This window comes from Poecilia formosa, unplaced genomic scaffold (assembly GCF_000485575.1).
Source record: "Poecilia formosa unplaced genomic scaffold, Poecilia_formosa-5.1.2 Scaffold16, whole genome shotgun sequence".
Lineage (NCBI taxonomy): Eukaryota > Metazoa > Chordata > Actinopteri > Cyprinodontiformes > Poeciliidae > Poecilia > Poecilia formosa.
Window position 1 is genome coordinate 2,856,351 of NW_006799955.1, and position 26,273 is coordinate 2,882,623.

The 26,273-nt window shown below is 36.3% G+C and overlaps 1 long non-coding RNA gene across 3 annotated transcripts in view; it reads right to left on the reverse strand.

Annotated features, from left to right (window-relative positions):
* The window catches only part of LOC103134312 (uncharacterized), a 112,065-nt gene that overhangs the window by 84,656 nt on the left and 1,136 nt on the right, over positions 1–26,273 (reverse strand). For all 3 annotated transcript variants that reach the window (XR_001661437.1, XR_001661439.1, XR_001661438.1), the window contains exon 2: positions 19,594–19,696. This is a non-coding gene — a long non-coding RNA (uncharacterized LOC103134312). The remainder of the gene's footprint in view (positions 1–19,593; positions 19,697–26,273) is intronic.

Sequence of the window (26,273 nt, forward strand, 5' to 3'; positions counted from 1 at the left end):
CCCTGCTTTCTGTTGTCACTAATCTGCCTCTTGCTTGTGTAATCGGCATATCAAAACATTGAGGGAGAGGAATTTCCGTGCTCTGTGAGCATATTAGGGATGCAGTCGCAGCGCTTAACTAGCATTGATGAACTGTTTGCTTATGCAGTAATAATTAACTTCCATTACATTACTTTGTGTGATTACTTTCTTAATTGCCTGAATTATGCATCAATTTAATATCTAATAACCAGTCCTAGGCATTAGACGCTGTTCAGACACACAGTTTCCCTAGCTTTAATTAAACACACCAGAATAAATGAAACGATGTAGGATAGATGTCTTGCAGTGATTTCCTGGGTGCTTAAATATGCTATTTATTATAAAAGCATGTGAAATCCTCTTTCTCCTCAGGAAAGGAAACCACAAGATGCCAATTATAAAACCCAAGTTGCTTTGCCACGGCTTTCCGAGGTTCCAGACTAATAAATTTGTTGAGTGAGACTTATTGTATATTATGCAAATACAAGACTATGGCATTTTTTAAGTTTCAAATCTGCAGAGCAAAACATGTCCCCAAAGATGATTTTAATTACAGTATGTAGCAAAGTGGGCTCCTGTTTTACATTGTTATTGTCCTCCAGTAAGAATCCAGTTAGTAAGGACAATATGAATGAATGGAAATATTGAAATTATTTATATCACTTAACCACTACATATCTCATTTAAACCCACTTTGTGAATTATGTCCATTTGATTACTTGTTAAAGCAACAGATGACCTAATCAGAAATATAAAATCAGTGTGAAGGTATTATGGCCTCAAAGCAATTATATGAATGCTGGTTGAATGTGAAGAAAAACCCAAGTGAAACGACTTTGCTCATCTCTCTCGCTGCAGTGCAGGAATAAACATAGTGAGATTAGGTCCATCTTTCTCAATTGCAACCTTCATGAAGTCTGATGTAAATTTCATTTACAGGTTGTAAGGCAGCTTTGTGTCAAATGAACAAAATATAATTAAAAAGCAAACCCTTGGAGGTCATTCAATGAATTGATATTACCTTTAAGTCCTCTTGCATCATCATTTTGCCCCCACTCAAAAACTGACGCGTGCACTTAAAGAGAAAAATGAGTCCTGTGTTCCTCATCAGCAGTCGTTTTAACAAACATACCTGCATGGACTGTTATTAAACTAGAATGTGCAGTGTGTGTGAATTATACGAGTTTTCAAATTAGTGCAAATCAAGGTAAAGTTGTTACTTAAGGAAATAACTTATGGCTTAAGTACAAATCCTATTTAGCTGACCCAAAGTCATGCAAATCCCTGCAATGGGTGTTCGGGTCTGGCAGCATCGTTAGTCTGCCTCCTAAATGATTTCCAGAGCCAGTGAGCTGCTGGCAATGCAAGGTTAGACAGAAAATGATGGCAGCACGAGGATGCTTCACAGACCTCATGATAGTTTCCGTCTGTCATTATTTACGTCTGACTAGTCCCGTCATGTCAGCTACCTAGAGAGACACTTTTAATGTGAACGCCCCTCCTCCGATTGCTCCTCGCAAGCAGTGTAGTATACCATTATTTCTTTGCTTCAGTACCTTTAGGTGAAACTCGCTCTCCCATCAGCCAGAATCAAAGACAGATCCCTGACTTGATATTGAACATGTCCATGGTCTTACCAAAGCTGGCACTGAAGCTACGTACCACAGAGATGGGGGCTGGTGAGGGGGGGACTTTAAACTCATTTGACTAATAAAATAAATTGGTAAAACATACTGCCGGATATGCAGTTAGCAGAGTTAATATTTCAATCTCAGAAGATTTATTCAGCCAACAATGCAGCAGCTCAATAGTATATATTTAAAATGTCTTATTCTTACTGTCATATTGTTGTAGTAACAAACACCTCTTAATTCTGGCCTTTCATCTACAGAGGGTTTTTTTTTTTTTTTTTTTTGCTGTCCTGCCCACTTCAAATGGCCAGCTAGATATTATGATTAAAAAAAAAAATCAAACGCATACATGAGTTGATTTCTAAAAATAAGTTCGTTTTTGAAAAAAAGGAGAGAGAAAAAACATTTTCCAGATCTTCTAATTTGTTAGTCTACTGTTGTTGTTTTTTTACACATAATGTGTAAAATAGCATCGTCGTGGCCAAAATTTGGTGATATTTCCTCCAACGTTAACTTGCTGTTAAACAACAAAAAAAATCCAAGTTTGATTGTTTGGTTGAAGACATAGAACCAAGCTCTCAAAAAACTAGTGCAACAAAGAAGTTGTGGTTCACCATGTGAAAGTAAGGACGAATTACACTGGCTGGTATCCAGTTAATTTTAATATTTGCTAGATGGCATGGTATGCTATGTTCAAGTTGTCCATTTGGAAAGAGATCCGTCGTTGATGGGAACAATACTTCAGTAGAAACCAGTCCAATTCCAAAAAGTGAGGTGAAAGACAGCATGGCTCTAACCAAAAGTAGGGTTTCCTCCACTATCCTACTGTCAACAACCTGATTCTGACAGATGACGGATTGATCTGGTGACTCGGAAACTTTATCTTAGTTTTTCTTCTGTCATGTAGCCTTCCCTCTTGGAATAGTCAAAGTTCAAATGACCATCTGACTATGAAACTAATTATTGATCACTTTAAAATCTTTGATCGTCAATAACTCCACTTTAAATGAGTTCTTCCTCATTCATAATGTATTACAAAGAAGTTTGTCTTGCAGATTAGTCATACTGTAAGAAATAACATTTTTAAAAGTTCATAACTATGAGTTAGACCTGTGTAATTTGTCGAGATTTATACAAACTACAGGAATCTTGTCCAAAAAAGTTCTAGGCTCAGGCTTAAGTATGTCTAAAACAAATCTTTAATATTTGTTCAATAAACATGTAAATAAACATAAAACCACCAAACATAACAACTCAGTCTAACCATTTCAACATCTACTAATCTAGATAATTTTTCACATAAAATGCTCATTAGAATTTTTTGGGATTTTCTTGTCCATTACATGTATGTTCAGTATTTTAGCAAAGTGTCAGGTTTTTGATGATTCTTTCAGTTGCTGTCAATTCTTGAAGCATAAGAAATATTCTCTTCTTCCTGGAATTAGTTTTAATTACTTTTAATTCTGCACTAGTGGTGGAGAAACAACTTCCAGCATGTTTGGCCATGCTTTTTCACTGCAGATTTTGCTGAGACCCTCCTCCTGGATCTGATTGCTTGTTTCTGACAGAACAGTGAATTTCTGCAGATGGCAGTAGGACCACAGGGAAGAGGCAGAGGAGCTTGATTTGTTCACAAATTATCTCATACTGACACGACATGGGGACAGTTTCAGCAAAATGTAATAAACGTATTTTGCTTATAACAGCAGCTGCGGCTTTAATTGCTAACCTACAAGACTGACTTGAGTTGTCATAACCCATAATCAACAAATGTTGATTAAAGTAGCTAATATTTGCTATTATGTACAATGTTGAATAATAGCATAAGAAAGCAGGTTTTCTTCAATAGGAGATACAAAAGGCCGCAAGAAGCTTCTGATCAACTAATGAAACACTGAAGTCACAGATAAAAATACATTCTTATCAGGACTTCTTCACAATATATTATTCCACAACAGTTGCCCAGAGGGTAAGATGGCCATTTATCACAGCGCAACCCATGAATCAAGTCATGTAGTAAGATCGATCATTGATTCACCTTAGTCCCTTGTTTTACCAACTGAGCCAAATAATGATCATTAAACTGACCACTGCATGTCCAAAAATGGATTTATAATACTCTGAACGCTGTCTGAAGCAACGTAAAAATGGTGTCTAGAGGAAAAGTTGACACAGATATACAGAGATAAAACATAAAATAGAGCGGTAATTCCCTGCATCCTTACTTTCTTTTGTATCTGCTAGCATGTTTCAGTTACTGTAAAGGAGGAAACCACAGGCCCAAGACCTCTTGGCTGGAGTCCATCTCTACGCTTTGTGCACGTGATCCCAGCCAAGATGAGCATACTTTAATGGGACTGCTTAGCCCCATCATGACCCAATGAGTGCCGGCTGTGGAGTGGATGTGCCCATTGTGATGTGTGTGTGTGTGTGTGTGTTCCCAGCAGGGAGACTGGTGCCTTATGAAGGTCACAACTACAGCAGTGTGGGGGCTCTCTAAGTGAACCCTGGAGAGGATAACAAGCCACATCTAACGCTTTCTTTGTGTTCCTCCAGCCACTAATTCAGCTGAGGGAAGAGCAGGCTAAAAACACAGTTTGCACAAAGCAAAGCAGAAAAATCTTTATTTGGACGGTTTACGAGAAACAGCCACATGTGGAAACATTTTCATTTACGACAGAATTATTATCTCAACCCCGTTTAAAAGGGTATCAGACCTCGCTCGAAATGAGAAACGCAGTATTTTGCAAAGCCATTCTTGTACAGCCCGTATACAAAAATGGAAAGATGACGAATACCATTCGTCTCGAGGGAATTTCAGCTCAGTCCCAATGCGATAGCATTGCCCTGTCTTATGGCCACCTAATGGACAATGTAGCATTAATTCAGCTGCAGATGAACAGGCAGGACCCCAGAATCAAAAATGAGAAGGGGGAACTAGGTGTATGAATTATGCATATTACATTACCATATCACTACAATACGCTGTGTACCAAAACAATGCAGCGAAAATTGGCCTTCGACTGAGATATTGAACAATTTTCTACATGGTTCTTGCCTACCATTGAAGTGAAATTGCATTAAGCTGCCTTTACAGCCGCAGAACCCATGCGAGATTTGTATGTTCACGTCAAGCCGGTGAACAAAACACTATGTAAACAAGTCAGGGATAATTGAAAAGAAAGTCTCCTGACCGCCTTACCCGCTACCCATCATTCACATTGATGGGAATTTGGTTAAATGGCAGGTGAGAAATTACTTTTTTTCCATTGATTTTCCTTTAGAGATCAAGTGCAAATAAATGAAATGGAGCAAATTACTTTATCAGGCTTTGAAATGGTATTCAAGCAAAACATGTCAGAATCTATTATTTGCAATCATGTTGCTCTTATTAATCTTCAAGAAAGAAACAGCAATGAATCACACTAAGGAATTCTAGCAGGCAACAGCTCATTTTCAGTATGTGCAGACGAGAAAATATTGAGCAACAAATAAAAGCGTAACTTTATAATAAAGTTATTTTAAAAAAAATCAATTTAAAAAAAATGACATGGAACAAATTATTACTATACATTTTGTGGACTTGAAACAACAAAGTAATATGTAATCTGTAGACTTTATTTACAGAATATTAACTTTTTTTCCTTTGCTGCAGAGGCTTGTCCGGAGAAAATGCAGACAAAAAAGGAATGTAGTATGCATACTCACTCCAAACACGTGGAAAATAGTATTTAGACAACTAAGTTCTGTTGCAGGGTTCCTAGTTCTGTTTGCTTACAGATTCACTGTCCCTCAAACACTGGCAAAAGATCAACGTACTGGTTATAGTTGTTAAATGTCATTAGTAAAGCATTATTCTCAGCAACATCAGTACTAAAATCTATTAAATACCCTCTACAATGACTATATGTCCAAGTGATTGCCACATGAGGAATAAAAGAATCACCGAAGGGATTACAAATTAGTGGTAATGGCAGTCATGTTATTTTTTCCTCATATGTAACAGCCTGCAACTAAGAAAAATATTTTAGGAATCACTGTCCAAACAAAACAAGGTTTTTGTTGCTGTTAAAGTTACTGCAAAGATTCTATGTCTTCTTGCAGTCGACCTAAGAGCCGTCCCTTTTCTCGTTTTCTGTGGCAGCGAGCTGTGCTGCATTGCTAATGCTAGTTTATAGTGAGACTGAATATTCGCAATGAGGATGTCGGTATCAGGTTTGAATCAATCTCCTACTCCTAAAGCAATATTTTTCAATCTCCATTGTGAAAATAATTAATAGTCCTTACTCCTGTTTATTTAAGCCAATATTTACATAAACTATTGGTACTTCAACTGCAGTGATACACTTCTAGTTCTCTTTTGCTATTCGTTTTAGTAACGTCTATAATAAAGTGAGTAAAAAGGTATTTGTTTTGGGTTTTTTGTCTCATTTAAATGTTGTTTCTGATCGTCAAACATATTTTGATATCAAACATACCCTGAGTAACTACAAAACGCTGTCAGATTACGATTGTATTCTTTTTATTCAAGGAAAAAGGGTTATGAAACTGACCTGACCCTGTGTGAAAAACGTATTTGTCTATTTCTCGCACACTATTCCACAATTTATTAGGTCATCATGGCATATGGAAACTTGAAGCTGCTACTTTTATAACCTTCCCTGGCAGTTAGCTGTAAAGTAGTGCTATTGCTAGCATGTGAAATAACACCAACATGAAGTGAACATTCAGATTTAGCAATGTTATCTTATTAAAGTGATGAAGACAAACAATGTAGGCTGAGATTACATGTCTGAATTATGTCTCTGATATGTCAATTTGAGAGAGGCCTAAAGGGGTAAGATCTCAACCTTGTTGTCAAAACAGTCTAAACTTCTACTTTTCTGTCTTCATGTTGCAGCTGTCTGTGTTGCGGTGCTAACTGCAACTTCTGTACAGCTTCACAGCATAGCAAAAGAGCAATACATACAAAATAAAAGCTCATGGGAGTTTTAAGAAGTACTTTTCTAATTTACTCTAGCAGCTAGCTGTGCTGCAGTGCCTGCAGTACTACTAACTTGTAATAAAGAGAGGGTATTCACTTCCATAGCACAACAAATACGACTGACATTCCTGTTTTCCACGTAACTCCATGTAGCAGATGATTGCTAAAGTTACAGTTGAGCTAATTTGCTAGGTCCTTCAGCTGCAGCCCAGGCAGTCCCCCCATTTCCTGCTCTATTATTATTATTATTATGATAAGAACTACATGACTCATCTACATCTCTAGACTATCCCTGCAATTCATAAAATAGCCCCATAAAGGCAGCAGCTTTTAGTTATAGCACACACATGGGGTGAGCTGTGTAAAACAGTATGTGGTATCGGTAACTGCTTCTGTTCAAACCTTGTAATCATTACCTGGCATCTTATTGCCTCTGTGGCTTTTAACGCAGTTGTCTCACCCTCAGAAAACAGGGAGTTATAGCTGATCTTTTATTAAAACTTTAGGAGAGTGTCTCTCTCCGGAGGGGGGCGAAGGAGGAGAGGGACAAATTAGTGTTGACAGTAGACACTTAAAGCAGGAAAATCACAGGCCCACTGGGAGGCAGGAGCCACATGGGGCTCCCCGCCTGTGTAAAGAACACTCCAGATTTCACTTGAGATGCAGTCGCCTTTTAACAGGGCAGGGGGAATGTCAACAGACCCTCTTGAATGAGCCAATAAAGCCACTAAAAGGAGCGGATTAACCAGCTGATATCAGGGACAGCGGTTTGTTTTCAATGCGGCTCCTCCTCCTCTTTGGAGTGCAGCCTGAACACATTGGGCGGAACATTTCCTTTGCCTAACATGCTTTTACGCTTCCATAATTGTGTAGTTAATTGTCCTCATACTTGCTTGTGGTCACACAAGATTTAACCATGTAATTCTACTGATGTCACAAATGCATGACACAAAAGATAATGAAAAAAAAAAAAAGTGTTCATTTTTAACAGACAGAGTCAAGCTCTGACGTTGGAGGGATCTACCTCGGCTCTTCTGAATTTTCCTTTGTCTATTGTTGCTTTTACTGCCCATTTATCAGGGAGCGATGCTGCTGGTGAGTGAGACTACACAACATGAAACAGTAATTACAAGACATCAGGGGCTTTCAATCTCACTTTAATTTCCCAGCAGCTGTGATCAAACATCCTTAGGCCAATTAACTATAATATGACCCAACAATATCACGACCTTCTCACAACCCCATAAACGCAGAATAAACACGGTGGTTTAAAACAGATGTCTCTGAGCACTGACAACAACGCTGCAAAGCACGAAACAAATAAGCCAAAAATGTAATAGTTTCTGCTTGGCCACTTGTGTTTAAATGGGGCGCATTTGATGCAAGCATGAATACGGTTTTGGAAAGGTGTATGATTTCAATTTAAGCTATGTGATATTTAAGCAAACGTGATCAATAAAGGTTCAGATCCTTATCGAGGTGGCTTTCATTCACGAAGGCCTTTGTGACATGTTTACATGAAGCTGTATTTTTCAAAAATTTAAGTATTCAGTTTTATTTAGAAGAATATATATATCAAATTTTAAACTCAAAAGAGGTGAAAATGAATATATTTTTAATTAAGGAATTGTAATAAAATGCTTAAGTTACAAGAAAATTGGAAACAAGAAAATTGGAGATGAAACGTGTGTAAAAACGGATAAATTGTTATTCTTCTGAAAACAGCTTACAAATGTATTGCTTATGTTAATTAATCTTTTATCTCTTGCAAATTGCATTACTGTGGTGATGAATGATCCTTTAAAAGCATTCCATAAAAAATGTTTTATGGAATGTTTTTATGGTTTTACTTTTATAAATTAAATAATATTGTCATAATGAGAAAAAAAATATTATTTATTTTTAAAAGGACAAAGGTAATGTGCATAGAATCAACGTTTTGGGGTAAGGAGCAAAAACTGTCCATTCTTGGTGAATTTCAGTTCATAGTCACTATAAGCTGAATACTGGTGCAAAATCTGGTTAAATTTTGCACCTAAAAACATTAAAGTTTGGCTTTATTTCCTTGCGTCTTTTTGTTTGTCTAATTCAGTTAGTTTGAATTAGTTTTTAGAGTGTTTGCTAGTTTTTAGTGACTATTTTTAGTTAAATATTGTTTAATTTTAGCTTAGTGTTTATCAGTTATAGTAGTCATTTTTGGCGAATTTCATTTTCAGAAAAAAAATTCCATGATATTAAATAGGAATGTGGAAAAAGAGCTGGAATACAATTAGTGCTTTTGAGCAGAGATATTTCAAACTTTCTTTTCTATTTCAGGCACGGCGGTGTAAAATGAGTTTCGCCATTTGCAGTGTGCAGCCTATTTATTATGGAGAAGGCGAGACTAAAACAGAGAGGGATTTCCCTTTAATCAGATCTCTTAGGAGGCCATGTAGTGGACCAATACCCCAATGACTTCCCCCTTAAAAAAAACAAGCAATATTAGATTAGCTGCATGCTGCCTTAGTTGGACCATCAATCAGAAGGAATTTGAGAAGATTTTGCTAAATCTAAAAGCCTTTTACGTTTCTGAAAAAAGCTCATTTCTTTTAATATATTAACACTGAGCAAGCGGCCATGATCATTTATGCGTTTGTCCATTTAGAAATATTTAAGCTTGTAAGCTCTGGATCTAAGCACAAATTTTTTGAGCTTACGGATGACCAATCACAGAGGTGTGTGAGCCCCAGAGCTCTGAAGCAAATGAATCCTTCACAGCATTGTAAATCAGGACCTCAAAGAGTATTATTTAGCCTCAAGCTAAGAGTGCTTGTTTATCAGATGGTGTCTGAGTCTGGGATAAAAACTTCCTCATAAATTTGGGTACATTTTTATGTGCTCATGGAGGCGGGCTGGCTCATTCCGGGCGCAGCGCTCTCAAGAATGGAAAGGTAAGCAGATGTGTTTATGTCAAAGAGCTTGTTGATGAGATTCCAAACATCTTCTAACTGATTTTAACGTGTTTTCAATGATTTCATTCATTCGCAGCCAAAACATTGACAAAAATCCAGTCGCAAATTAAAATGCAATGCCATTTTTTTTCCACATTCTCAGGTGCTATAACGTGTCCAACAGATGTATTGTTTTATTTATTTTATTTTTTTTTCTTTTTACATTTTATTCAGTTGTCTGATGTATTATCACTCAGATACGACATCGCCAACCCCCAGATGATAAATCAGACGTGCGGTGGCTGCTTCTGATAACTCAATAAGCACCTGGACTCCTCCAAACATGTCACACCTGTACTCCTGCGTAATACCACTCTCATTCTCCAGGCCTCACTGGGGGGCTCAATACACCTGCCTCCTGCATCTCAGCAGCCGAGCAGCTGGGAGAGAAACATCATGCATGCTTAATTAGGAGGCTCAGAAACCACAGGAAGATGTTGGTACTTTTTTAATGCACAGGTTTGTTGTAAATGCTTCCCCTATAAGGAAAAAAAAAAACACTCACTCACATGCTGTGACATCAGCAAGTGGTTTATTTGTGTAGCTATTCAGTAAACAAAGAAGATGCAGTGGCTGGAAAAAAAAATAAATCCAATGATTTCTCTGTACTCAAATATGCATATATGTGGTGGAAGTCATTTACATTTTTACAATTGGCATTTTCTGCTTCTTTTACAAGGTAGAGAATTATAAGACAACTTAATGAGCATGTCTGAACATATTTACCCACATAACACCAAAGGGAGCCTTTCTTGATCAATAATAATGCATTCTTTCTGTTTCGTCAATTTACTGTCAGCTTAGGTGTCATTACCGAGTATAATGAAACAGGGTTTGTTTAAGAATTAATAACAAACTGGAGGCATTAATTCATTTAAACAGAGGCAGGTTCTGAGTCATGTATGGGCAACACACAAAAACACACTGAATGAATAGATTGTGTTCCATTACACATTGACTAAAAATACTTACAATTTTAGCTTCTTGTTTAGCTTGCAGCCATAATTTTGCTGCCGCTAGCTCAGTAACAGCGTTTTGGCTCTTGCAAAAAAAAGATGCAAGGAAATGAAATTCAATTTTAGGAAAAATAAATAAATATAAAAAATACATTGGAAATGTAGATCTAAATATTTCCTTGAGCTGGAATTTGATATATACAAAGCAACTTTAGTTGTGTTACATACACTTCCACGGAGGTAGTGTAATGTATAGGAAGCCATCTCAGACAGGAAGGTAAATTTGTAATGCATTTTTGCTGTGCTTCACAAGGACAATTGTGCAGTGTGAGAGGATTGCTTATAAGAAGAAATTGTTTTCAACTCTGCAAAAGCTATGTGTTTATCACAGACTCAGGGTTGTGTATCCAGATCTGATGTTAGGTCCAGAGGCTATAACATCTATAAGGAAACAGGAGGAGGAGAAGCAGCATGATAACTCAGAACGTCCTGCTGTAATTATGGTATTCATGAAAAGATGAAACTGAGTGCAGACTAAATCTGTAGCTTCAGGCAAAATCAGCAGCTCGGCATTACCGCGTGACCCTGCCTCTCTTGATGGCGCTGCAAACATGTCAAAACTTTGCTGCTATCTGCGCCAGGCAGGAGTGAGGGAATGAAGTGCATCGATTGCTTGTGATTATTAACTAGACTGAGATAAGCCCTCTCCTTATTATGCAGATTACTGAGGCTCCCCGCTCCAGCATATTGTGCAGATGCAAGGGAGCAGCTGCTCTTACAGATGGTGAGTACACGGATCTATCATTATGCCTCCATTGTCTCCACTTCAATTGTTTGGGGGACAACAGAACTGCATCAAAGAGGAATCCGACTGCAATGAATTAAGAAAGAGAAACAAAACCCATCAGCTAAATTTATACACGGGAGGCCGCGGGATGGAGAGGAGCGTAAAGCCGGAGCTCTCTCATATATGAAACCGTGGAGTCACCCAGTCATGTATACTGTACCCAAATCTGTTGGATGCAGCACTGTGCACGAAACATATGTTGTTGTTTTATTAACAAACTCATATTAATTCAGGATTCACGTATTAATTTGAAAACAAGCTCAAGCCACACCCGCATAATAAAAAATATTCAATCAAGAAGAAATCCTTCGAAACACGCTACGTTGTCCCACAAGGGCAACTACAGCAGGGGGAAGAATCTGCAGACGACACCAGTTTTTGCCCTTAAGGGGAACCTCTGGTCGTCCGTTTGACTCGCTCAGCTCCTGCTGTGCACCGCTCAGATCAGGACACTAGTAGCTCCTCTGATCAAACATGACATTACACTGGAGGGAAATGCTTGCTCACATTATAACAGAGAAGGTCACACTGTGTTGTAAGTCATGACAGGAGTCTCTTACTGTAATGTAGATCGCGAGGGGTAACATTACCTTAAACTCTTAATGCGGTGACATTGAACTGAGCACCGTACATGATGCAAACTGTTCCCAAGCAAGCTGGGAATTTAAACTTTGATGGGAATGTCCCTGGAAATATAAGATATATTTACTCATTCCTTGATTTCTAGATTTTTTTTTTCATAAAAAATATAGAAAAACACAAAAAAATAGCAGTAGAGGCAATAAATATAAAAATAATGTCCCATATTACACTTATCTAAAAATGTATATCGCACAACTAAAAGATTATGGACAACAAACAGAAAATTATTTTATTTTCCCTCTAAGTTCCTATTTTCTTGCTTTGTGGAATATTATGGAGACAGAATAAAGGAGCATAATAATAAAATAAGATAAATAGTAATAAAAAGAAATGGGAGATGAAGTTTATAGGTATGCCTCTTGTGCTTAAATTCAATAAGGAATTTAAATGAATAAGTAAATGGTTACATGTGTCACTTAGATGAGAGATGGTCATATAGAATTGAAAATAACTGCTTTTTTTTTTCAGGGGAATGTTCTCTATGAATTGATTTTCCGATGTGTGTATCCAAGATGATCTTAAAACTTAAAAAACATTTGAAAGTGATTTCTATTTATTTGTTTTCACAAACAGAATAAGGGTTCATAAACTTAAACTGTGTTTTAAAGAGTCTTTTCTAAGTGTAATACAAAAATACATATTTTGATCCCAAGAGGAATTAAATAAGTTATTAGTGTTAAAATAGGTGCTATAATAGACATTTAAATAAAGATAATCAAATGCAGTCCAGATTTAAAATATTGTAAAATATCCTTTTTTTGAAGCACAGTGTTTTTTCTGTGCTTCACTGCAGCAGAGTGAACTGACTCCCGATTATCCGGAGATTAAAACAAGTATTATAAAAGTACTTTGGGGTCCCATGTACAGGGAAGTTTTCTTGTTTTTGACTGCTATGACCTCCTGCTAGAAGGAGGACACAGTAAGTGGAGAGCTGAATTATCCATAATTTATCCATATCAATAACTACCAGTGCTCAGTAAGTTGTAAAATTATATCTATTTTTTTTTCTTTTCAATTAGTATCATTAGGTTTAAACCTAATATTTTAGTAACAACATTGCTAGAGACGTTTTACAAAAGTTTTGTCTTCCAGTCAATTGTCACTTTTTTGCCTGAAAAAAAAAAGACCAGTCACACTGTTTTTGTATTTTTGTGCTGGAATTTGAGTTTTAATTTAGAGGATAAATAAAAATGGTAAGAAAACAAAGACATTGTGATAGTTGGTGACATCACACCAAACTACATCATATTGTTTAATAAATAAAATTATAAAAACAATAGTCAAGAATCCTGATTTAAATGTTAGTTTTATGCTAAAGAGAAAAAAAAAATTAATGGTCACACTAATCATAATAAGTGGCATTGCACAAAAAATTTGGAAAATAACTGATCAGTTAATATAATGTAAGACAAATAGAAGAAGTGTGAAACAAACATGAAGATAAGTTTATACTGAGCTTCAAAAAACAAGCATCTTAGGAAGACGATGTAAAAACAAGAGATGCTTCGAAAACTAAAGTCACTGCATAAAACCTGATTTTACTCTGCAACTTGTCATGGTGATTTAATTTGAGAAGTTTCGCTTGTTTAAAAAAAAAACAAAAAAACAAAAACAAAAAAAAAAACAAAGCCAAACCATGCAGTGATACGTTTTTCATCACTTAGCTGCATTAAATAGGACAAAGAAGAGAAACTTTGATTTACGCATTGCATGTTTTCAAATTCTTCACAACTGTAACAGTTCGGCTGAAACGTCTTGTTATAAGCAAGGAAGCTGAAAGGAAGACCCATAAAAATGTCCAGCCTTCGTTATCCAATCATTTTCCCTAATAACGGTGTCAGTGTAGAAAATTAAGCCCAACCCAGCAGATCGACGAGGGAACTCAATAACCCCTATAACTGGATTCCATTTTATTTCCAGTCGCTGTATAACCGATATAAAGAATGAATGCTGGATCTTTTTTTGTCTTTTGGTGCATTTATTCTGCATAACAGCAGCCATTGATTACAAAGAAAGCATTTCAACCAGAATGCCCACTAGCATCTATACAGCGTTTGCTGTTATTCCCATAAGGTGGAGAGAACAAACATTATTTTCTCCAAATAGAAAATCAATTCCAAGCAGAATATATTCTGTTCTCAATATCCAAAAGAAGCTGTCTGCAGATGGTCTCGCTATGAATTAATAAACTTCTGCGTGCCAACTTCTTGCAAGCTATGTATTTATTCAGTATTAAAGTAGAAGTCATTGCATAAGTGGTGCTTGCTAACATTTCAAATTCCAATTACGATTTGCATGTATAAAAAGAAAACACATAGGTCACAAAGAAAGTATTGTAGCAGTAGTATTGTAACTTGTATCGGCTTTATTCAAATAAACAACATGCCTTTCTTTTACACGTGTCATGGCTGGATAGATTGAGCTCCTGTCAGAGCACAAAGCTCCCCTGGCAAGGCCACATCGCCGCGTCTGTTGTTAGGACCGGGTCCACATGGGGCCAAATTTGATTGGAAAGCCCAAAGGGAGGAGCTCCACCAGTCACAGGGGCATTGTTAGCGCCTCCAAAATGGCCAGAGAAGAATGACTGATTATACAACCACAGCTAGGGTTACTAATAGGAATTCTATTTGAATTTCTAACATAACAGATGTTTGCTGGGCACCTCTATGGAGTGCGCGTACACAGTTATGCTAATTCGCCAGTGTTTCCCTTCAAGTTAGCTTAGAGTCATTAGAGCACACGGCTAGCTTGGATCCTTCTGTCAAACTAATAATTTGCCATTATTGATATTAATTAACATTTTTGCTCTCAATGTCCTTTTTGACCCACTATCTGTTAGTAAATCCAGTTACCGAGTCCTATTAGGGCAATAAAATCCACAGGAATCCATTGTAGCTGTGAGTCATTTATCAGGAGGAAAACATAAAGCCAATTAGGAACGGGTGCAGACAGTTGACTTCATTCTGCACTGACTTCTTCTTGATCTCCATTATAAATTGCTAATAGAGCAGATTCTGGTGTAGGGAAGAGGTGGGGGAGCAGAAAACTGGAGCTGCTCACTCTCATCCATAAAACCAGGTGGATAGCTCTCCTCCATGATGAAGGTACACAACATAAAGCAACGGTTTCATCCGTCAGTCTTTTTGCTGAGGGTTGTCATGGTAAATCTCCCTCTCTATTGCCATGTTAATTGGCATAAATTAGGAATATAACCAAAAGATCCTCAAAAGTTGATCATTATTCCTTATATTGCTTTGTGATGGGAAAAAAAAAAAAAAAAAAACCAAAAGATCCTCAAAAGTTGATCATTATTCCTTATATTGCTTTGTGATGGGAAAAAAAAAAAAAGCAAACAACACATATAGCATTAATGGCTTAGATAAATAAGCCCTAATCGGTGTATGTGGAATGGTTTATTTTCCAGGAATCTCCACAGGGACTGAGTGAGAAAATACATCAAAAAAGGCTGGTTGAATCTTCCATATAAAATCAATAGCAAACCTTAGCTGGATTTAGTTTTCGCACTGCTCTCACATCATTTAGAAGACTACATGGTGCCTGGAAGAACTCACCAACAGTATTTGTCTGAAAGGGACACAACTCAGCAACAGCAAAATCTGTCACACTATCCATCTCCTTTTCTCTGAGATTTTTAAAAAAAATATATATAAGATCACAATAACAGAATTTAAACCTCTGATCAAAACTGTTAGTTTGTGTTCCTGCTTTCTGTATCCAGATTTTTCCGCATCCCAGCTTTAAGGCGATGTACACTGGGTGCTACGTAAATGAGTGGTATTTAATAGTCTGGATTGAAGTGTAAAGGCTTTCTCCCTTGAGTATTACTCCAAGAACCTAATTACAAGTTTCATCATCAATCATCAACATTATTTATTCAGCGAGATGAATTTCTAATTAATAACTGATGAGCATTATGGCCTCAAACACTGTAAAGCAATTAATTACATTTGGCAACAGGGGATATCCCTGTAAAGTCCTATCTGGTGCACAGTCACAGCAATAGGTGCCAACAGGCTAATGACCCCACCAAGATTGGACATTGGATAGTTGTCATTATTTACTGGGGAATCTCGTTAATACATATTTTTAAAGTGACAAATAAGTTCAGAGAAACTGCATGCAGCTGTTATAAACTGTTAATTTTGATTCAGTTTAATGTAAAAATGTACACCAGGTTACCTCACAAATAATCCAAAATCAAAAGAATTACACAATGCTGTTAATTAAGATTCCAAAATACCCGACTTAAATTTAAATGTAAGATTTGAAAACTTAAAAGGAGAACCCATTTGGTGCATCAGCACTGGCCACCTCTGATTGGGAACCAAATTTGGACCTAAGCAGGTGTTCCTGCGACTGACAATGCCGACAGGAAATATCTCAACCAACACCCGTTCAGGCGGGAAGGACATTCTCAGGCCAGCTGCTGGTCTCTTTCCTGGATTAAACCACCATGTTTTTCATAGATTCCTAGATTACATCAAACAACTTCTTTCAGGAAAAGGTAGAATGATTGAATACAAAAGGTTTTCAAATTATGATTTAATTATTAACTTACAAAGCTATCGAAATCAATCTGATCCTATGTTAAAATGTTTTTGCCCCGTGTTAAACAATGAATCAACTGTTGCTACCCATATTTGTTTTGGAGAACTAACAAATTGTACCTTTGGATTTTACCCTTGGGCTTTGGAACTTTCGTAAACCAGATTAAGAGCTTCTAACCACAACAAGGCAAAACACGAAACTGTAGTGAATCTTCCCAAGAGTCATTAAGACAAATGTTTATCCACTGGTTTATGAACTTAAGACTAAGAGTTCTCGGATTAGCAGGACAATGATCTGAAGCATGCCAGTAATTCCACCTTTGACAGGCTTAAAACAAAGGAGATTAGGGAGTGATTTATTCAAAGAGCATACATGCGTATGATTGACAGGCTGTTTATACTTGAAAATCTGTCTGAAGTTTGATAAAGTTTTTCAAAAGAGGAAAGCTGCAAGAAACTAGCAAATGTCAACTGGTTGCTCATTTAGATAAAAAGAAAAGATATTCCAGATAATCTCACTTTCAGAAGCTAAATATTTCATGATAAACTCAAGAGTTAGTTTTGTATGAACTGCATAAAGATTTTTCAACATAATGTCATCAACAGCTCTACAAATATTACCATTTTGATCAATTCATAGTATCAATGTCTTTTATTAGTTCCCTTTCTCACTATTGTGCATCTGCTTTAAGTTTCATTAGTGTAAGAATATAAGTAGTAAACAAGGCTCAAGAATCACATTAAAGTATTTGACACTGAGGCATACACAATCAACAGGTTAGACAGATTGCTACACGTTTTTTGACATGTTTAAAATTCACACCATGGGAGATTCCCAGCTTGAGACACCACCACATACCACAAAGAAACTAATGTACACGTTTCTCAAATGTTACCTCCATAACCTTCAGCCCTAACTTAATCTCTCATGTTACACTATGCAGATACTCCGTTTGCACTGATGATCTATTCACCTCAGCATGCTGAATGGTCAAATCAGCTCAATCTGATGCACTCTGACCTACTTTATTGATTCATCTAATGATTATTGCATAATTAATTGATGTATAAATACCTTTTATGGGCAGTTATAGACTAGATGTGTAAGAGTGCAAAAAAAATACACATGACAGCAGCCTGACTTTCTTTTCTTTAAAAAATATTATAAAAACGGTCATGTTTGTTATTTTATTCAATTTGGAATTAAAATAACTAATTGTGAGTAACAATTTTGTGTTTACTCGCAATCTAAGCAGATATTCAAAGTTTAAGTACTTTATATCGGTAATATTAATTGCATACTGTAGATACAGAACACAGATGGATTCAACCATCTTCTGCACCCATTTCATCCTCACTGGGTCTCACAGAGATTGGTGCATTTCTCCAGTGGACAATGAGGGAGAGGTGTGGGGTGCGCCATTACAGGTCACCATCCATCACATGGGAAAAAACAGAGATACAAAACAGCTAAGCACAGTTTAGAATGGCCAATCAAACTAACATATATTTGTTCAACTAAGTTAACGTATCCAGCATTTAGAATTAAATGCAATATTTCTCCCTAAAATTTTAAGTAAGCTGATACTATTTAAAACTTTAAAAACCTACAACTGATCAATAAAGTTACTTTTATCCTGAGATTTTTTTTATTTATTTTTTTTGGCTGGTTTGATTTGTTGAGTTATGGATGCGGTGATCATTTCAAGATATAAATCATGTGAAAAAGCAGACAGATACTTTCTTGATCATATTAAGGTAAGGTAAGGTAATTTTATTTATATAGCATATTTTCAGCAACAAGGCAATTCAAAGTGCTTTACATGAGTTAAGTGGGAATATTAGTTTCAGCTGTCCTGCCTAAGGTCACAAAAAGGTAGAAGCTTACGGCAAGAAGACACACGATCATTGAGGAAAAATAAATTTTCTTTTCAGTTTAGATTACGTAGATGATGGGATGAGAAGATTATAAAGAGTGGGGAAGCTTAAATAAGTCAAAGTGTGGCTACCTTTAATTAGAATTATTTAATATCCATTCAAAGTAAACAGTGTCCTGTCATGTTCATTGTTATAGACGACTCTCTTTCTTATGCTGTTAATGATTATTTGTAGATTTCTTGAATTATGCTATAAATCTTCATATACAAACCAACTGACATTTATGCCACCGCCGCAGTTTGGTCTAATTTATACAAAGTGTTGCATCTTCATATCACTATAATTGTGCTGTCTCTAGTTCTTCTTTTCAAGCCTCATTTCAATCGTAGCATCTTTGCAGTAATCATTGGTCAAATCAAGATTGGTTAAAATTAAAGTAGATTATTGTTTCATCCGCCTCCAGAAGCTAAAATGAAACAATCACATTATGAAAGAAACATGAATAAAGTCCAAAATGATGATAAAGAACCGCGAGAAGCAGTAATTCTTTCATTTAGAAAATGAAAATCAGTGAACCAGCAATTTAATTTATCTATTGTTTCCATTTCAGCACAATTTTTGCCCATTTGTGGCATATTTTTAAATACACATGTATTCATCTCACACCAGCTCTATCTGCATGGAGCAGAGATGGATTGAGTCATGCATGGCTGTGTGAGCCATTCTGAGTAAATGTAATAAATGTACATGACTTTAATGCTGAATCGCAGTAGTGTCTTAATATGTAGCACTGCTTCTTTATACAACAGAATTTTATTCTGCATATCCCTTAAATAAGTTTATGGTGACTTCTTGTGGATACATAACTTAAAGTTTAAGCCAAATGTTTACATACGCCAGTATAAAAGAAGCCATAGCCTTTCTTCCTCACTATGACTTAAAATCAGACTCCACTTTACATTTTGTATGGCAGTGATAACAATTATTTCTAATTGCTAAATTTCAAATGCAAGATAAATTAGTAGAGAATTTTTTATACTTAAAAGTAAGTAAAAAAAATATACATATATACTTACATTTGGTGGTATTGCCTTTTAAATTGCAAGACATGGGTCAAACGTGTCTTCTGCATTCTTTCACAAGTTTCTCACAACAGCTTGCTGGACCTCTTGCTCATTCCTATGGACAGAACTGTACTTTAGTCTCAGAAAGTAAAAAAAAAAATAAAAAACACAGTCAAAAACCTTCAGCTGATCTGAAATGGTGCAACAAAAGTTCTGAAACTTTCCTCTTTTAGATTCCTCACAGAATAATCAATGCGTCTAAAAATGTGAATGCTGAACTATTTGGTGAGTTCAAACTGAAGTTGTGTGTCTGAAAACTACCTTGTATTTTTACCCTCAGGTTAAACAGTGTGCATCATTTCATTCTTTGAGAACTCTTTGTGAAAACATGCAAGAAATAAATAGGGACCCCATGCTTTTTGAAAATATAGATTAAACTTCTGTGCTTTTTTTTGTCATTCACATTTTATGTCAATTATATTACAAAGAACTGCAGATATTTTAAATACACTTGTAGAACATTTTCTCAACTGTTGTAATGTAACTTTGCCTCCCCTACTTAAAACCCCACCTGCATATCTCCTTGTTTCCAAATATTTAAAGCATTCTTAATTCATATTGCCAAAATGAAAACCTGCCTCTTTCAATCCATGCTGTTTTCTTTTGAAGCCTTGTGTATTTGCACTCATTCTTATACGCTGTCTACCTTTACAACACACAACTTTAAATACGGTGCAACATTATAGAGTATTTAAGTGGGACAGTCTATAAGTGTAAAACCTGACCACCAGCTAAAACATTTCTTTTTCTGGAAAAAATGAATGCATTTAGTTTTAATTCATAATTGTAACGGTAACGAATATATTATTTTGCTATAGAAAATTTGACTTAGAGACAAATAAATCCCCTATCATTCATTAGCCATAATTACATTACACTTTTATTTATACTTATTGGTATTTTAAATAACTGTTTGTAAAAGTTGACAAAGAGCTCCCACTCACTCTTGTCTTATACTTCTGGATGAGTGAGACAAGACAAGACTGGGCTCATCCTATAAGTGTCCCTCTCTGTAGGTCTACAAAACACACATGCACACACTTCCAAACACACACACACTCCAATCTCTTGTCTTTCCATCTGGTAAAGTGGGCTGTTGTGATTGATTTGTGGATTTGCTCCCTCTTTTTTTCTCTCCATTTAAGTGAAATAATGTATGGAAGCAATCTGGCGACAGACATTTTGGAAAATCTATTTGAAATCATTTCACTTGAAGCCACGGCAGTTTGTCTTCTTAGGGGAGAGGACCAAAGTATAATTGTCTGCAGTCTAGTAAAACACAGTATAACTGCCATCACACTTGACTGAGCTTATAGCCAGCTAGTCCCGTGGCCTCTAGAAGATAGAGCAGTTAATGTTCCCTTTTATTTTAGAGGATATGTCACTTGTATCGCAGATTTATACCATGATACAGCAATTTTGTCCAAACAGATGGATAATGGTGTCACCAGCGGAAAAAAAAAAGCTCTGCTTTATTGGGTTTAGAGCATATTGTTTAGATAGGGGGCTGTGCAGAACAGATCCTACAGCATTTTCTCTCTTTATCTCTCTAATCTTGCCCGTATTAGATTTGATCATTTTAGTTTGAAGGAGGAAAATGTGGCTGTAATGGCTTCCTAATAGCAAACACAAGGGATACAAATCCAGGGACCTTGTTCTCTAGTGCTTCCATAAGCACCACTGATTTATAGAGGTCTTTATGACAGAAAAGAAAATGATCTGCTGCAGGTATAAATCAGGTGAGGAGTAGGAAATTGAACTTAGATATCATCTTGTCAGATGCTTAATGCTCTTCCTCCTGTCACATTCGATAGGACCAATTTGGAGAATCCTGCAGAGGTAAAAAGAAGACAATTAACAATGACAGTGTGGTAATAGATGAAGCTATAAAATGAACCCTGCTGCCTGCAGGATGCTTTGTATGATTTCCACATGAGGTGGTGGAAGCAGTTTGCCGTTTTAGCCTTCTGCTTCTTCCCCTCTCTTTGCAGTTTTTAGTGTCCTTTTGAGTGTCATTTCTCAAATACAGGCAACATGAAGCAAGTGGAGATAAATTTATAGTTTATTGTGCTTTATAATTGAGTTATTATTCATCACATAATAGAGCTTAGGAATTTAGATGTACTTTTATGTTATTGAATGCCAGTGCATATCACCCCCTGAAGGTTTATTAATAAGTTTATCAGTGGGGTGAGTGTAAAGTAATTATCTTGCAAACAACCAAAATAAAACCCACTTATTGTGTTGAATTTTGACATAAATATACCAATAGTAGCACCTACTAGAGGTTGAGCTTTGGAAGGTGTTAAATATTTGTAAATATTTAACAATATAGATATAGATACTTCAGTCAACCCTATTAGTTTCTAAGTGCAACATTTAATAATGACTTCATTTTGGCATTAGGGACTGTGCTGGACTCAGACTTAAATAAACTAATTTAAATAAGATACACAACAAAAAACTAGTTTTCAAGTGTGCTAAATGTTAGAGTTTAAACTTACTTAAGTTTAAAACTGTCATTATTTTTATATGTATTTATTTTTTCTTCTTTTGCCTAGACAAGAGTGTTTCGGCCATTGTCTTTTTTTACTTCCTCCTCTCCCTTTTCTCTGACAATAAGAAGTTTATTAACATCTGTAACTTTTGTAACAAATTACTGATGTGCAGCATCTACTGGGCTTTAGAATAGTTTTTAAAAGATAAGCAGCTTTAGCTAGCTTTGCGACCGCAGTAATGCTAAGGACATCCTTGCTAGTAAGCTGAGCTGCTTCTCCCTACGGAGCTGTTGTCAGTGAAAGTATCTGCTCTTACTCAGATGTTCAAACAGTTTTTTAGCATTTTTTTTTTTTTTTACTTCCAGTTAATTAACAAAATTTTCTGACTAATATTATCTGCTTTGTTTAATACTGTCGGTAAGCCTAGGCTATCACAGGCTAGTTGGTTTAGGCTATTTGATTACATTCAGCCTTTGGAGAAGCAAAGTTTTTAAAATCAATAAGAAATTAACCAATTATGTTGAGTTAATACACTTTCGAAAGTGTAGGCTTTAACTTATTAGAATTAGTTTAGCTTTTAAACTTACATAATTTGTCTTCAAATATTTTGAGTCAAATACGACGTTTTATTGGTTGAATTACAGCTGTTTTAAGGTTAAAGTTTTAATAGTAACTCTGCTTATTTGCTTTCTTCAAGTTTTCTAAGTGTTTTAGCATTTTGTTTAGTTTACAGATGTATCCGCTGAGGCGTTACGGTTCTCAAACATGTCATAACTCAGTGGTATAATGAGTACAGGGTAGGACAGAGAATGACAATGCTCTCTGATCCCTGAATGTCACTTTGGTCTAAATGCAACACACAGTTTTATAGATAGGATCATGCATTTGGCCGCAGGCAGTGACATTTGACAGATACAACTGAGGGGGGGGAAAAAATGAAACCCATTTTCATCAACCTAAACACTGACCTAAGTCAGTGTTTAGGTTTCCACTGACTTAAATCTTTTTAAAAATCAGATTTCTTGGTAAGTGATGACCTTTAGTGAAAAGCTCTGTCAAGTGGCAATTCATGCCCAGGCACCCAAAGAGCTTTAGAGTAATAACCAGAGAACCACAGCTTGGGAACCATCAGCCCTCGCAGCTCATCAAGCCAAGCGCTTGTATAATCTAATTTGATTTTAATGCTTCTCCGAAGGAGATTGTGCTCTTATTACTGTGTAATGATGCTGTTGTCAAGATCCAGTGGCGATGTCTAATATCACACCCATGTTAACTACTTCTGTGACACTCATCTCAGCATTGTCTCGCTCCAAGATGGCTTCTGCTGTACACTTATGACTTTGTTTTTTTGTTGCATTTGGCTTCATGACTGACAGAAACAAAAGCTTTTTTGCACAGCTCCCTTCCTTATTACTCTGCCTGATGTGGTACTTTTTTCGTATTCAGTACAGTAGATAGAGCATAACGATGAAGGTCTTATCTGAGATGAGGAGAATTTCAAGTTGCTCTCACTCGGGGGCAGCAAATGGAAAAGTGACAAGCCTGGTGCACTTGTCTATTTTACTTATTCTGGCGCCTCTGTTTCATATTCCGCCTCGCACCGCAGGGTTATTTTCCTCCGGGGTTCAGGAGGCCACGCTCCTTCATTTCTTCAGAAAATTGTTTCGCAGGATTTCAATCTTTGGTGGCTAGATATGACAAAACACAGTATCAAGAACACTTATGTATCTTATCTGCCATTTTTTCTAGGTATAAATAAAAGATCAGTATAAATTTAAGTCAAGTGGCCTCCAATACACATGTGAGAGATGAGCATGTGAAGAACTATGAACCTTGGGACAGCTTCACTGTACATTTTTATTGCCTGCTCAAAATTACCTTGGAACAGGTTTCCCCCCCCTCCCCATCATTTGTCATCCTTGGAAAAAAAATGAGTCTTTACGTGAGAACACTAAATGTCATCTTTAAACGTAAATAAAAAGCTACAATTCAAGTATCTATTGATTAACTAATGAAATTTTGATGCTAGAAAATCATTTGCCCAGTCAGAGGTGCATCTCAAAAAATGAGTAAAGCAGAGAAGCATTTCCAGAATTTATTTGTGTTCATTTTGATAATTACGGCTTCCTGCTATACAGCTGGAGACCATAATTTTAAAGCTGAGAAAAATTGAGCATAGCAGAGGACCAACAAAGAAGGATTTAAAAATTATCATATACATTGTACACCTTTTTTTCTTCCACTCAACTTTTCATAAATTTGCTTGTATACAGCATTCTTCTTCAGCAAAGATTTTTGGTGGCTTACCAAAAATAACACCAATGCATCACTCTGTGTGCAATTAATGGATATACTATGAATTTTACTAAAGAAATTGAATTACTGAAATAAAAAAAACATTTTATTGATATTCTAATTGATTAAGATGGACCTGAAGGGACTTTGCCCCAGATAGATTACCGCAGACAATTTACCGCCAGAGTACCAGAAATATTCATGTTCTGTGATTATTCACCTCTCTTTATAAATTATGAAAAAAAAAATGAAAAAAAAAGAAATCAGCAACAAATACTTGGACAAAAAAAATGCATGGTGATAAAACTTCAAAGAAAGCTTCACGGCTTTAAAATCCAATGTCTTTCTTTAAACGCAAGAAGAAAAAAGTACAGCAATCGTTTGTGATATACACCACATGATGATGCACATACAAGCAGACTATGTATACTGAACAGCGTCCCAGCAGTGTGACACAATCTAAACATTGTCCTATTGATGTTCCATTTTTTTCCCCCCTTTCTGTTCGGCTCTTGTCAGAGGTCAACCTCAAACAGCATGCGGTGGAATCAGGCGTTACTGTTGGGTGTCACATTGATGCATTACAAGGCCCAGGAGGTCACGTCTCAGTAAACATACATTATCAAAACCCATAGAAGATGTGGGATGTTGACCCCCACAAACACTTTACACGGCGTAGTCAGGAGGAGAGAAAAAATAGGTCACATGACGGCAGAGAGCAACTTTGTTTGGAGTAATGACTTTTCTCGTCACAAATCAAGAGGGTCAAGCAATCAAGACTGGTCAGGCTCCGTGTCAAGCAGTATTACCTCACACTGTCTGAAATGATCAATGAGCGAAAATAAAATAATCACAAGTTAAAATTGGCCTGGTAATGAAAACAGGCTGTTTAAATATGGGGCTAAGAGAGCAGCTGGATAAATAGAAGACTGGACAGCACATTGAAAAGATACTTTAAACTAGTTTGTGTCATTTGGATTGTTAAGGGTGCGCAATAAATTATTCTTTCAACCCAAATTCTAGCGTTATGTTGCTGGAGCAGAGGCTTTAAAGGTTTAACCCAAAAAATGGTGAAATGTTGTGATTCAGCTTGCTAAATAAGAGGCTAAATGAGCCTCATCATTCTTGACAAGCAGACATTTATTTTCAACTATTGTGCAGACTTTATGGAACCTCTTCAAAAGGGTGGAAGTCTGAAATGTTAAAATGGCACATTTATGTTGTACAATATTAAAAGTGAGTTGTGCTGATGACTTTACTTCACACTAGTGAACAGGTTTGTTCGCATTCAGTGACATTACCTCTGTGAGTAGTTAGCACATGCTAGTTCTAGCAACATTCAGCATTCACTATTGAACAAAGAAATTAGTCAATAAAGACAACAAATTAGTGTTACAAAGACTATGAACTTAGTTCATAGTCTCATATGAACAAAGTTCATATTCATACTCACTCAACCGTGAATAAAAGTATTTATAAAAACCCGCCCGATTTGGGATTTCTGCCCATGAGGACAGCGAAATCGTCTTGCAAAAATACATTTGGTCTTTTGACTTAAAAGAGGACCTTTGTGTGTTCACTTTCAGTGTGCACAAACCCCCGCAATCTGGCTGCAGGACATTATTAAATCTATTTTTTTTAAATCATGAAGAATTTTAATAAAGGGGAAAAGCAAAAACACCAGGCAACCTGTAAATTTTGTCCACTGGCCGGATTAACGACATGAGCGGGACGACATTTTAATTAAAGCGGACACAATGACAAGCAAGCAGCAAAGCTAAATGCACGACACCCGGTTTCAACACCAAGCAGATAAATAATAATAATAATACGTAAATG